Raw genomic sequence first — 13,064 nt, forward strand, 5'->3', positions numbered from 1 at the left:
TCACCAGATTGCCGAGCCTGTCCTGTAGGGGCCCCACGTTACCCAGTGCCGCCTTCTTACTCCCTATGTATTTGAAAAAAGACTTTTTGTTATCCTTAATTCTGGTCACCAGCCCTAGCTCCATCTCCGCCTTGGCCTTCCTAACCTCCTCCCTGCAATCACAAGCAATGGAGGTGTAATCCTCCTTGGTGATAGCACCTTGCTTCCACTGATTGTACGCCACCTTTTTGGCCCTCAGGCCCTCCTGGATGCCTTTACTGAGCCAAGGGGGCTTTTTAGCACTCTTGCCCCCTTTGGGTCCGGCACTGGGTGCAGCCCATGCCAAGCGGCAGAAAGATTGGTGCTGCTGCTGGCCCTAGCCGGCAGCAACAGCATGCTGTCATTCTGAGCACAGATCCGGAGAGGGCTGCAGGGCTGTGCCAGGCTCCTCCCGGGGGGTGCAGGCCCCTGGATCTGCAAACTGGATGACACGAGGTTGCCGCTGCTGGCTGGGACTGGTGCTGAAGCTAAGTCATCCCGGCTTCAAAACTTGAAACTTTTCGAAACTTTCAAAATGTTTCGAGTGCCTTTGTTTCCTTTTGAAGCTGTTTCAAAGACTTTTGTTTCATTTCAATTTCAGTTTTGAGCTCGAAATAAATAGAAACAGCTTCGAAATGAAACACCCGGCGACATTTTGCACAACCCTCGTGGCCAGTACATTAGCTCAATCCAGAGGGACTGACCCCACAGCTCCTAAGGTGTGTGAAGGGGATGACGACCAAACCATCCTGATTTATTACCACTTTCTAGTTATGCCCCCAGCCCATCTTGCTGACAAGGTGCAGGGCATGAGACCTGCTGAGGGTCCTTGACCTGCATGCCAGAAACCCAGCTATCCAAGCTTCGGAGCAGACTTGCTAAGGCTCATCCATGTTCCTCCCAGGGAAGATGCCGGAGCCACGATCATAATTACAGCAGTCGTTAGCAAAAGCAAACATTTTGTATCAGAAACTGCACACAGGGAGTGCAAGCACTTGCTGTCCTGCAGGTAGGGAAGGCTGCGGTTTGTCAGGCTGCACCATTCATTAAACATCAGCTTCTGCTGATTTTCAGCAGCTGTCACCACACGTAGCGTTCCCTGACAGCCACCGACGGTTTCCTCTCTGTAGCGATCAGCTGTGAAGTAGGATCACCATGGTCTCGGGCACCGGCCAGGGAGTGCGGACCTCCTATTCCTTGCTCTCATAGGGACCTGCTGTGCAACCTTAGGCAAGTCTTGTCCTGCATCACATCTCTTTATCATGCTAATTCTTGGGGGAGGGAATATCTCTTACTATATGTTTGTACAGGAACAAGTGCCAGGAGGCCCAGTGATTTACCATCATCACTGTACTTCTCTACCTGGAATCGAACTGCAATCTAGGGATTCAAAACTGCAGGAAATCTAATGTTGCAAGCCTTGTCCTTGTGCCCACAACCAAGCACCCAAGCTCAGCTTCTTATCACTAGTCACCATGCAGTTTGGGAAGAAAAAAACACCCATCAGTGCTCAGTTCTGAATTACACCATACCAACAGAGCCCGATGCAATTAGATTCCTCGTTACTGCATCTGCTGGTCTCACATGGTTATCTTTAGCTGGATCTTGCCTGGCATCGGGATTTTTCTCAGTTTCAAACACTGCCGAAAGCCTGCCGTGTAGCGTATCATCCGCTCAGCAAGAAGGAGATGGAGGGAGGACAGTGCCCCATGAGATATCATCAGGCATATTTAATCTAGTCTCATTATCTAGGAAAGAAGAATCCTGTCTCTTAGCTCAGCAGCTAATCAGGATAATGTGTGGTCCTCCACAAGCTTCTTACTGAGATTGCTTCAACTGTGGCTGGTTTTCAGTCTGTTCCTCACAGAAGCTGACCAGGGCAGGGGGCTGAGGGAAGGGACCCCGTTTGGATGCTTGTTGCAGGGGGGTTGCTGGCTGAAGTGACCTTGCACATGCCATTACTCTTCTGCTGGCTGCCATGACTCTGTCAGGCCCTGTTTGAGAGGAGGCTGACATCCCGAAAGGGATGAACCTATTCTGTGACCTGGCTGGACCCTGCCAGGCTGTGTGAAAAGGTGGGTGGAACGGCGCGGCTCTGATACCCTCAGGCTCCGGGGCGTCCCACCCAGCTTCTCTCGAGCATGCAAGAGACCGAGCAGCACTGAAGAGCCACCCCCAAAGCCTATCCCCTGCTGTTTTTCCAGGTCGGGTGCATGCAAAAGGGAGTAAATGTCCCAGGGAGCACTATGGATGTGCTGCAGGTGTGCCCCACAACACAGCATCTCCAGGGCCTCCCATTAGCACAGAATCATAGAAAATGAGGGTTGAAGGGAGCTCAGGCAGTCACATCTAGCCCAACCCCCTGCTCAAAGCAGGAGCAGCCTCAACTACAGCATCCCAGCCAAGGCTTTGTCTCCCTGGGTCTTAAAAACCTCCAAGGATAGAGTATATCACCTCTCTCCATTCCAGTGCTTCACCACCCTCCTAGTGATATTTTTTTCCTAATATCTAACCTCAACTTCCCCTGCTACAGCTTGAGCCCATTGCTCCTTGTCCTGCCATCTGCCCCCACTGAGACCAGCCCAGCTCCATCCTCTTTGCAGCCCCCCTGCAGGGAGGTGAAGGCTGCGATTCAATCCCCCTCGGTCTTCCCTTCTGCAGACTAAATCAGCCCAGTTCCCTCCTCCTCTCCTCACCAGTCATGTCCCCCAGCCCCCAACCATTTTCGTTGTCCTCCGTGGGACTCTCTCCAACTTGTCCACATCCCTTCTGTAGCGGGGGGCCCAAGGAGATTAATGTAACCTGCTGGTTCCCCTAGGTTTTGTACTGCCACATGATCCCCCAGGGAGCCTGGGGACTCAAGCACACTAACCTGGGACAGAAAGGATACACTGGTGTCTCAGGAAACTGCTTGAGAAAAGCCTAGGTCATAAAAGGGATCTGTGAGACACCAAACAAGGACCTTATTTCCCATGGCCATGCATTGCTACCTGACAGGGAGCACAGGAAGCTGTAGCCAAGAGAAGCATGAGGGATGGTTGTGAGAAGACCTTTGGGCCTGTGTGGTTATAGAACTGGCTTGTGGTGAAAGCTGTCTAAAATCAGCTGCTGATACCCGACATGGAAATGGAGGGATCACATAGCTTCCTGCCATGCATCAAAAATAAAGGACTGATTCTCCCGCTAATTCCCCTGGGAGCCATGCGGCTAAGCTACCCCGATGACCAAGGACAGGATTATACTGCGTCCCTTCTGAGACCGGGACCACTCACACTGGTTCAAGCAGGTGCCCGAGGCTGGCAGAAAGCAGCAGACATGGCCCCAAATGCCTGGCTCCCCCTTGGAATCGGTTTCTGTCTTCTGGAGTAATGCATTAGCCAGTTATCATCACGCACATAAAGAGCAGCTTTCAATTAACAGCAGCTAATACAATTATAAGATTCAACAACAGCAGCAGGAACATTTAATACCAGATAAAAAAATTCCTCTTTTGACACTTGTACACATTGATAATGCTTGATAAAGCTGTTAGCTTTGCAGGCATTTTCTAGCAAATGAGCCATATAATAGGATAGTTTAAGTATTATCTTTAAATGGCAAACCTTCCAATTATGCTTGGAGAGAAATTACTATACCCTGCTAATTATGCAAGCCACAGTGTGGATGTGTTTGAAGTGAGAATGCTCGCTTCACTTAAAACAAAAAAAAAGAAAAGCAAAGAAATAAAACAATACACAATCCATCTTCCTTAAATTAAAGGCTTTGTCTTTCTGTGCGCGTACAATAGATATGCAATGTGTGAGGGCATGTGTGTATGGTGCACCATATGTGCATCTACACAGTTGGCACTGGATTCACAACCCACCTCTGATACCCTGCTCTGGGCAAACACAACCTTCAGACTGACCACAACTCCTCCTGTTGATAATAGGTGACTTCTACTGATACACGGTGATAGGAAATAAGAGCCATGAAGGCAAAGCAAGCAAGATGATTACAACGTACATTACCCAAATTCCCCATGCCCAGAGTATACACAAGGCGAGCAGTATGTCCTGCTGGTACGTAAATGCCAGCTTGAGGTTTTTTGTTTGAATGTCTGGCGTCAGGAACCTTGGAGGTTGGGGGCCAATGCCAACTTGCTGTTCTGAAAACTCCTCCTTTTGTATTCTTTCTTCTCTGATGACTCTTCATCTCTGGGTATCATTGATTGGTTTCCTCGGGGCCGTCATACTGTCCATGTTCTGTTGTGTCAGCCACAATCCTATCTTTATAAACCTATCACATGCACACACCTTAATTTGACTGTTTCATTCCCAACCAGAAATCCTAAGGGTTTTTGCAAGTGGACACTGTAGGCCTGGAGCCATGCCTATCTCTATTATGAAAACAAAGTTTGGATGTTTTTAATTTCCTAGGAGGTGCAAATCCATTGGCCTCAAGCACCCAGTCTGCCTTGAAGGCTGTGAAACTGTGTGAAAAACAGGCTTCTAGAAATCAATTAACCCTTGCCATTCCCCTAGACCATCTAATAGAGCATCTACTTTACCTACAAACCAATTCCTAAAAGCAAGCCTCTAAATATCATTTTCTAGACATCTAGAATAGCCTCATTGTGACTTGTCCGATGCAACCTTCTCACTGAGAAAAGAGATGGCTACTGCAAGCCAGTAGAAATGAAGGAACAGTCTAGCGGTGAAGGCATTAGCAAAGGACTCAGGAAACCTTGATTCATCTGACAGCTTTGCAATGGACTTCCTGAGCCAACCTTCAGTGAGGCAGGCTGTCTGGATCTGCTAAATATCTGAGGCCTTGGTTCTAGCAACATCTACATCTAAGACCTAGTCTTATCTGGGGATTTCAGACTATGCTGTCATGTAAATAATATTACAATACAAAGGTTAAAAGGATAGCCAGTCCCAAGCTAAGGTTCAGAAACCGTTCTCAAACCGACTAGAACGTGGAGAAAGTTTCCTGAAGATCAGCACCCAAAACAACCATAGTGGTCCAAATAACAATTACACGTATTTGAATGTGCATGGCTCTCTCTCACAACTCTACTTCTCAGGTTTTTTCATCCTAAAAGAGATCAATCAGAGGTTTGGAGACAGACAGGAGTTCTGCGTTTCCAAAGGCAGAATTAATGGTTGCCAAAATAAGTCCCCTTTCACTGTCCCATATCACACAAAACACCACAGCTCCTTCACCTAAAACTCTAGGGTGCATCTACACATTCATTAATGCACTGTAGGTAATGTGCATTAAATCTAGTACCTCCATTGGGCACTTTTACACGTGCTCCAGGGGTAAAGGGGGGGTGGCACTCTAATTAGAACATCTCCACAAGCCGCTCTAATTAAAGCACCACAGCACCTCATGTATCAGTATCCCTGCACTTAAAAACGGCAGCAGGGGCACCTTAACTACAACTCATTCGACATGCTTTAATTCAAGCACCCCCACCACCGTTTTGAAGCACGAGGATATTGATACATGAGACGGGGGAGGCTGCTGGAGAGTGGTAATTACAGCAGACTTGATTAGTTGAGTGTGCTCTGATGTGCTGTAATTATAGCACATCAGAGCAGCCTCCCTGCTTGTGTACAGCAACCCGTGGTGAGGTGCTAGAAAAAGGCTCATTAGCCTATTTTAATGCACATTAGCTAAAGAGCACGTTTCTTATGACACTTAAATTAGCATTAAAATAGGCTAACGCGTATGAAAGTACACATGTAGACGTGCCCCTAGAGACTAGCTGAAAGAAGCCTCTAAACAAAATACAGGCTGCAGTAGGTATTGTGGTGTAAAATTCAGACCCTCCATGACAGACACCTACATGCTTAAATATGCATATATACATATGCATGAACATACATGGACCTTGACTCTATGAATGGGATCTTCAAACAAACACGTACGTATAACCTGTATCCTCTCCCACTCGTTGGCTACATGCGGTTCTTAGAGCCATCCTCTGGGTGTAAAGACTCTTGACTGCGAGCAGGATATTTGCTTTCTACAAACATTGTCACCATGCTCCCCTCCACCAAATAATCCTGCCTACAGACGTGTTGCCTAGAGTAGTCACCAAAAGCAAATGCACAAGCTGTGCGCACACAGCCAAAGTGAAATGGTTTCAAAACTAAAATGAATGAATATTCATGGCAATGTTTTTGCACAGTCTCATCTATCTTCATAACAGACATGTCACTCTTACATGCCAAGTTTGGAGCTCCAAAAAGCAAGGCTGAAAAAGGAGGGGGGAGAAAAGCAGTTAGCATAAAGAATAGTAATTGTAGTATGTACATGTAGCAGAAGCTGTTCAGCAGTTTCAGGAGGAAACAGGAAGAAATCACATCAACGCACTGACTGAAAGATTGCTTCCCGGCTAGTCTGAACGACTGAGCAGGAGTGCCAAGTCTGGCAGTATCTATGAGGTCAGCCTACAAGCTTTGCATGAAGGACTTTGTAGTCTATGCGGGGAAGGCCGCTACATATTTTCAGTGCCGTGACTGGGCACGAGAAGACAAAGAATAAAAAGGCCACCAGTTTTTTCTGTTTTGTTACAAAACCTGCATTTCCCTAAGAGAGAGGATGGATGGGTCTTTCCTCATGGCCTAGGAGCGTGCGAGGATTTCCCAGCAACTGTGGAAAAGTTGCTGAAATCTTAGCTATACTGAGAGCAATTGCATCTGTCCACACGTAATCACAGCTTAGCCTGGGAAAATGTCTGGCAGGAAGTCTTGAGGAGGGGCCTAGAGATAGCAAAATTATGAGGCATTTTCTTTTTTGCTAGCGTCGAAGGCAATGGGTGTAAAGATGAATCTGGTACTGGAAAGAACAGGCTGGTAGGCTAAAATGAACTCCACAGCCCTGAGCCAAGTGCCACCCAGTGCCCTGAATTGAAGGGTCTCACCTGGGATCGGCAGATCCCAATGTTACTGAGGTTTTGCAACCCCACTCCCAATGTGTGCCCAGCTTTTTCAGCTGGGATTTCTGTGCAGCCCATGACACCACTTGTCAGCACTGTGGCCTTAGTTGGAGTCATGACCCCTAGTTGGGGGACTCCTATGGTCCAACTCCAGTGTCCCCGATAAATGCACCTCGTGTGGTCGCGCAGTAGTGGGGGAGTCTGCAATGGCCAGTGGTCAGTCACTGAGAATCAGCTGATTCGCATTTCAGACTTTCAGCTGAATCCTTGAGACAGAGTTGATGCAGGGAACAAAGCACCCAGGTACTGCATCTTCATCATCCTCTATTAAGTGATCAGTGAAAGTTTGTACCATCAGGAGCTGCTTCCAGCCTGGGAAGAGGAGGCAAGCCATTAAGGAAATAAGTACAGGAACAGCAAGAACAGGTTGGGGCAAAAGCAAAGCACGACATGCAGGTGACAAGGGATGCTAAGGACTGCAAGATGGGGATCTACAACTATGGCCGACAGAACAAGCTGGCTAGGAAAAGCGTGGGTCCACTGAGCAATGGGGAGGTTGAGTTACTAATGGAAGATGCAATGAAGGCAGAGCTGCTCAAAAGATAACTTCACAGACAAACAGACCAGCTGCACCCAGTCAGCTGAAGAAGGGGAAGGGCTGCAGATCACAAGTAAAGATCCTACCAGAGCCTTGCTACAGGTGGCACTTTGAGCCGCACAAATGTTGACCGGTGTTAGGGCTAGCTCGAGTTTGGAGCAGTCACACCTTAAGGCTAAAAACCTTCTCTGACTGTCCCCCACCTGCACAGCTGTGGCTTGCCACTGGAGAGCCAGTGAGCAGGGGCCTGACTAGGAGCTAGTGAGCGAGGACAGGCTCTAGGTGGAGGGCATGCGAGATGGGTTGGGGGAGCAGAAACAGGAAGCTGAGAGGGGAAGAGATAATGGGATGGGGGTGGGTAATGAAATGGGAGGTGGAAAGGAAATCGCATGGGGGAAGGGTGGTGAAATGAAGGAAGGCAGCCACTGAAGGATAAAATGATAATAAAAAATGATAACAAAAAAAAAAGAACTTAAAAAGGAAGTAAATTGAAGGAGGTCTCGTGTTTTAATAAATTGCAATTGGGGTGTGGGGGTGCTGGTTGTGCTTCCTGGGGTGGTTGGGAACGGTGAGGGAAGGTGCTTTGTTGGGAGCTACAGCCCCTGTCCTGAGAAGGAAGCTCCAGCTCATGGGGACTTAATCTGGTCCCCTACCTGGTTAGCCCCCCACTCCCAGACCCATCTACACCCTGCAACTAGCTGGCAAGTACTCTGCGGGCTGTTTGCATGGGGTTGCACCCCTGAAAATAGGAAGGTTGCACCCCCAGGGAGGAGAGGAGGAGTTGGCTTGGTGCCAGAACCAACCCATGGGCAGTAGAGTTCAGGGGGTGGAAAATCTGTCCACACAGAAGGGTGGAGGAGGGGGCACTGCATCCTGGGACTCTGGAGGACTGCAATTTGTAAAGCTCATCTGTGGAGAGTGGCCACACATTTATGAAACATTAGCTCGGTGACACAGATCAGAAATAAACCTCCCCTGGAGTGGCATAACTTTAAGCCGCCTAAAGTGTGCTTAAAACCAGTTTCAGGTGTTAATGTGTGGACAATCCAGGGGGTTAGAGCTCTAGGAGCCACTTAAAATTAATGTGCAACAAGGCCCTTAATATATTCCCGTTGACAGGTCCTGATAAAATTCACCCCATGATGCTGAAGGAGTCTCAGACAGCAGCAAAGCTACTGACAAAGTCGTGGGTGACAAGCAAGGTCCCAGAGGGCTGGAGAAGGCTAATACCAGAGGAGGCCCTGGGGAATCATAGAGTGCTCACCCTGACTTCAATCCCTGGGAAGTTACTAGAGCAAATTATAAAACAGGTCATTTGTGAACACCTGGAGACAGAAACCATGTCATCCTGTCTAGGAATAGCCAGCCGGCAAGAGCCCTCCACTGCAGGACGTGGAGAGAAATCCAGGTATTTCTCTGGGCTGCCATCTCTTCTTTGCCACCTGCACACTGAGCCTGGAGCACAGCCTCTATTGCCTGTTATTCATGCAATGAGATGTGTGCGCTTAGTGCTTCACAGCCCAGACAGGCCCTTTCCCCGTGGAGTTGATGGCTATATATGCCAGCCTCCACTAGCCTGTAGCAAGTTCAGTGCAAGGAAGCTGAGCTGACAACGTGGAGTTTGGGGGTTCATGCAACTTCGGGGGCTGGCCTCGATGATCTTCCGAGGTCCCTTCCAGCCCTAATGTCTATGAAATCTATGAAACTTTGTAGTTTGTTCTCCATCCAGAATAAGAAATCCTTTGAATACGCCAGCGTGCCTTTTCTCCTGCTCTCTTCATTGTCTCTTCTGTGCCTGGGTCTTTTGTTTCTCTGAGTGAATACAAAAAATCCTGAGATGTGCTTTCAACTAAGAATCAACCTGCCGTCTTTGAACGCTGACCCAGAGAGGGCCAGCAGCATTTTCCAGGGAATTGCCCAGCAGCAGCAAAGGAGCGTTTCCGGTGAAGCCCTTCAGTATCAGTGCGGATGTCTCTATGTGAGCATATCGCTCCTTTTTGAAAAAGCAGCTGGGTTCAGTCTCCAAAGATGCTGTCAGAGTCATTCAGGGATGTGGTGTGATCTGCCCTCACTTCCACAAAGTCAGAAAGAAGCACTTTCTTCAGAAAGAAGCACAAAGTCACTGCTTCTTTCTGAAGCAGGGCACAAGAATGAGGAGGCCAAGGTACACGTTTTCTCTCTGCTTCCGTTTAAAAGGCCCAGACAAAAACATCCACCCCCAGGAAGGGGGATTTCTAACATCAGAACAACACAACACAACACCAGGTTACTTGTGCAAAGAGCACACAACTTGCACCCCACCCCGGAGCTGTTGAAATTACGCCCCACGGCCAGAAGTTTTACACAACTGGCGGTTTCTAACAACTTGATGGCAGCCATGAGTTCTCCATCAGGAGACGCTGCAATTAAAGGAGCGCACCTGTAACAGGTGTATCCTTTCTCTTCACTCTCTCCGGTCTTCTGCACGTGTCTGTCATAAACCGGGTTTGTTCTCCAGTTCACAAGGGTGGCCACGGCAAGCGCATTTATGCACAAATCTACATGTGATGCCAAAATCAAATACAGGCAACCCGCATTTAACGCTGTTTTGCGCAGCACTATTTCGCTATCATGCTCATTTTAAATGGATACCTGATTTCATTTAGCGCTCAGCAAGTTTCATTATAACGCTCGCGGTCGCCACCTTGGGTCATTAAAAACAATTGTGGTAGCCATCTGGAGTCGTCAAATATTTTCAGTTTTGCTTAATGCTCGTTTCACTTAACCTGGGTTTTTCAGGAACCAGTTTACAGCGCTAAGCGGGCACGTTCAGCAAATACAACCCAGTTGTGCAACCAACTGTCTGTGCCAGCAATGTATTTCCACTGCGAGTGCAACTGCTAGTCAGACCATACCGAGTGAGATGGCTACAAGACATGGAGGGGGTTTGGCATGATGGTAAGCCCTTTCACCATCGGCACAAGAGAAGAACAGCATGTTGAACTGTTGACACCATGTATGTCAACAGTAAAATATGTATATTAGGTATGCGTCAAATGACCAAGCATTTGTCATCAAACAAACACCGGTGACAAATCAGAGGCCTGACCCTAAAGAATACCGAATCAAGATTAATAAAGCAAGACACTTTCAAAAACCTCTTCTCTTACGGCGCTGAGCCATGTCTCCCATCCTCCGTTACAGATGTGCTCAATCTGTAGGGACTGTGGAGAGACAGGAGGTATTCAGACCCAGGGGTATGGAGACGGCATTGGCACGGTACCTCCTTTACATCCAACGGAGACCAAGCCATTGCCCCACTTACCCCAAGCCCAAATGAGACAGGCACGTGGGAGGACAATAACCGGCTTAAACTGAACCTGGGCAAAACCAAGCCAACTGTGACGGGAAGAGAAAAAAATTGGCCAAAACACCAGCATAGCCTTGTTTGGGGAGTAGCGACCCCGTAGTTGTTAGGCAGCCGCATGGGCTTAGCTTCATGCTGGGCTCTTCAAGTCTCCGAGGTACTTCAAGGAGCACCGAGATCCAGAAAAGTCTTTCACCATTTTGGGCGTAGGTGGAGGTCCACGCTGTCAAATGCAGATGCTGCACCCAGACGTCGGTAACCCTTGTGTTCATTACCTCTGGCCTGGCTAACGCACAGCGCTTTACCTGGGGATGATTATGAGTAATGTGAAGAGACCTCAAGGGTCATCCAGTCCAGCCCCCTACCCGGATGCAGGATGCACCATCCCTAAAGTGTCCCAGACAGGTGTCCCTCCAGCCTCTGCTTGAAAACCTCCAGGGAAGGAGAGCCACAACTTCCATAGCCACCTTGTACCACTGTCCTTCTTACAGCTAGGGATTTTCTCTGGATATCGAATCTGCTTGGCGGACGTTCAAACTCACCGTCTCATATCCTGCCCTCTGTGGCCAGGGAGAACTGTCATTCTCCGTCTTCCTTACAGTGGCCTTCAAAATATTTGAAAACTGCAATCATGCACCCTCTAATCTCCTTTTTTCCAGACTAAACAGACCTAGTTCTCTCAGCCTTGCCTTCCACGGCTTGCGTTCCAGCCACTTCATCATCTTGGTTGCTGGCCATTGCATCCCCTCCAGTTTTTCTCCCCTTTTTCTTAAAATGCCAAGCCCAGAACTGGACGCAGTACTCAGAGGCCTAATCAGTACAGAGGGGTAGTGTCATGACCCATGTCTTGTATATAATCCTGCTTTACACATAGCCCAAAAACACACTTGCTCTTTTGTGATGCATTCACGTCACTGCCTCACGTTGAGCTTGCAGCTCCCAGCGTCTTCTCAGCAGCGCTACAGCCAAGACCGTTACCCCCTATTCCGTAAGCGTGCATCTGTGTTTTTTTCCTCTGCATGTAGCATGCCATTTATAGCTACTTTTTGCTTGTGATTACTCAACTCGTTATGTTTCCACCTAATGGTAATCCTATCTAGTCCACATTTCTTCATTTTACTTACGAAAATGGCATGGCGGGGCTGTGCCAAGCAGGTATATCAGGTCTGCTCCACTCCCCTCACCCACCGAACTAGTTGCCCTGCCACAGAAGAGAATCGATTTGGCTTGGCATGATTTGTTCTTTATAAATCCAGGTTGGTGATCACCTCCTCCTCCTCCGGGTATTTCCAAATGAATGTGTTTTATCATCACAAGCGGTTGTGCCCCACAAGGTTTGCATCCAATGAACACCCCTGCCTACCCCCAACAGGTCACGTCACCCCCAGTGAGAAACAGCACGTTGCCTTAAAAGGGATGTTTGAATTAGAGCAGCCCGGCAGGATTAATCCACGCAGCTGACTGCGGTAGTTGCTAATAAAATTCTTCAAGGTAAACTTCCCTCATGGGGTGGTGAATATGAAAATCATTCCTCTTCCCCTTCTTGAAAGCCGGCACTACCTTTTTCTCTTCGCCAGTCCCTGAAGTGTCCAGAGTTGTCAATGACTTCTTATTAAATTGTCCCTGGCACAGCGAGCTTGTTAACTGGCGCCCTGTGTTCCTCCTTTCCCTTCCCTGTGATTTAATAGTTTCTACTGACTTATTCGCTTCCCGTCATTTTTCCTGAGCACGCTTCCTACGTCCAGGCCCTTCACCTATGCATCATTTCTACTGCCACAAGCTGAAACTGCAGCAGGTTTTGTTGTGTGATCAGTTTAGCGAATACCGATGTTTTGCACTTTTGAGGCTGAAGGCTCCACAAAGGGTTTGGATATAAGGCTATTAGATAATGTAGTAGTTTGAACCCTTACAGGTCTCCCCCGCCTCCCGTGCTCCTTCTCCAGCACTTCAAGTATTTCACAGGACGCGTGCAAATAGAAACAGGCTGGCAAACATAACGCGCTGATAGATTTCATCAGGCGGAGCAAGAGAGAAGCGAACGTCGCGTTGCTGGAATACACAAGCATGTTTTCTGCAAATTGTTACTGTCCAAAAGGTGACAGTGATGGCTTAATACTGCACTGGAGAGCAGCTAAAATAAAAGCCTGCAGAGTCACATGAGACTCTTCTAC

Source organism: Alligator sinensis, unplaced genomic scaffold (assembly GCF_000455745.1).
Source record: "Alligator sinensis unplaced genomic scaffold, ASM45574v1 scaffold564_1, whole genome shotgun sequence".
NCBI classification, from domain to species: Eukaryota; Metazoa; Chordata; order Crocodylia; family Alligatoridae; genus Alligator; species Alligator sinensis.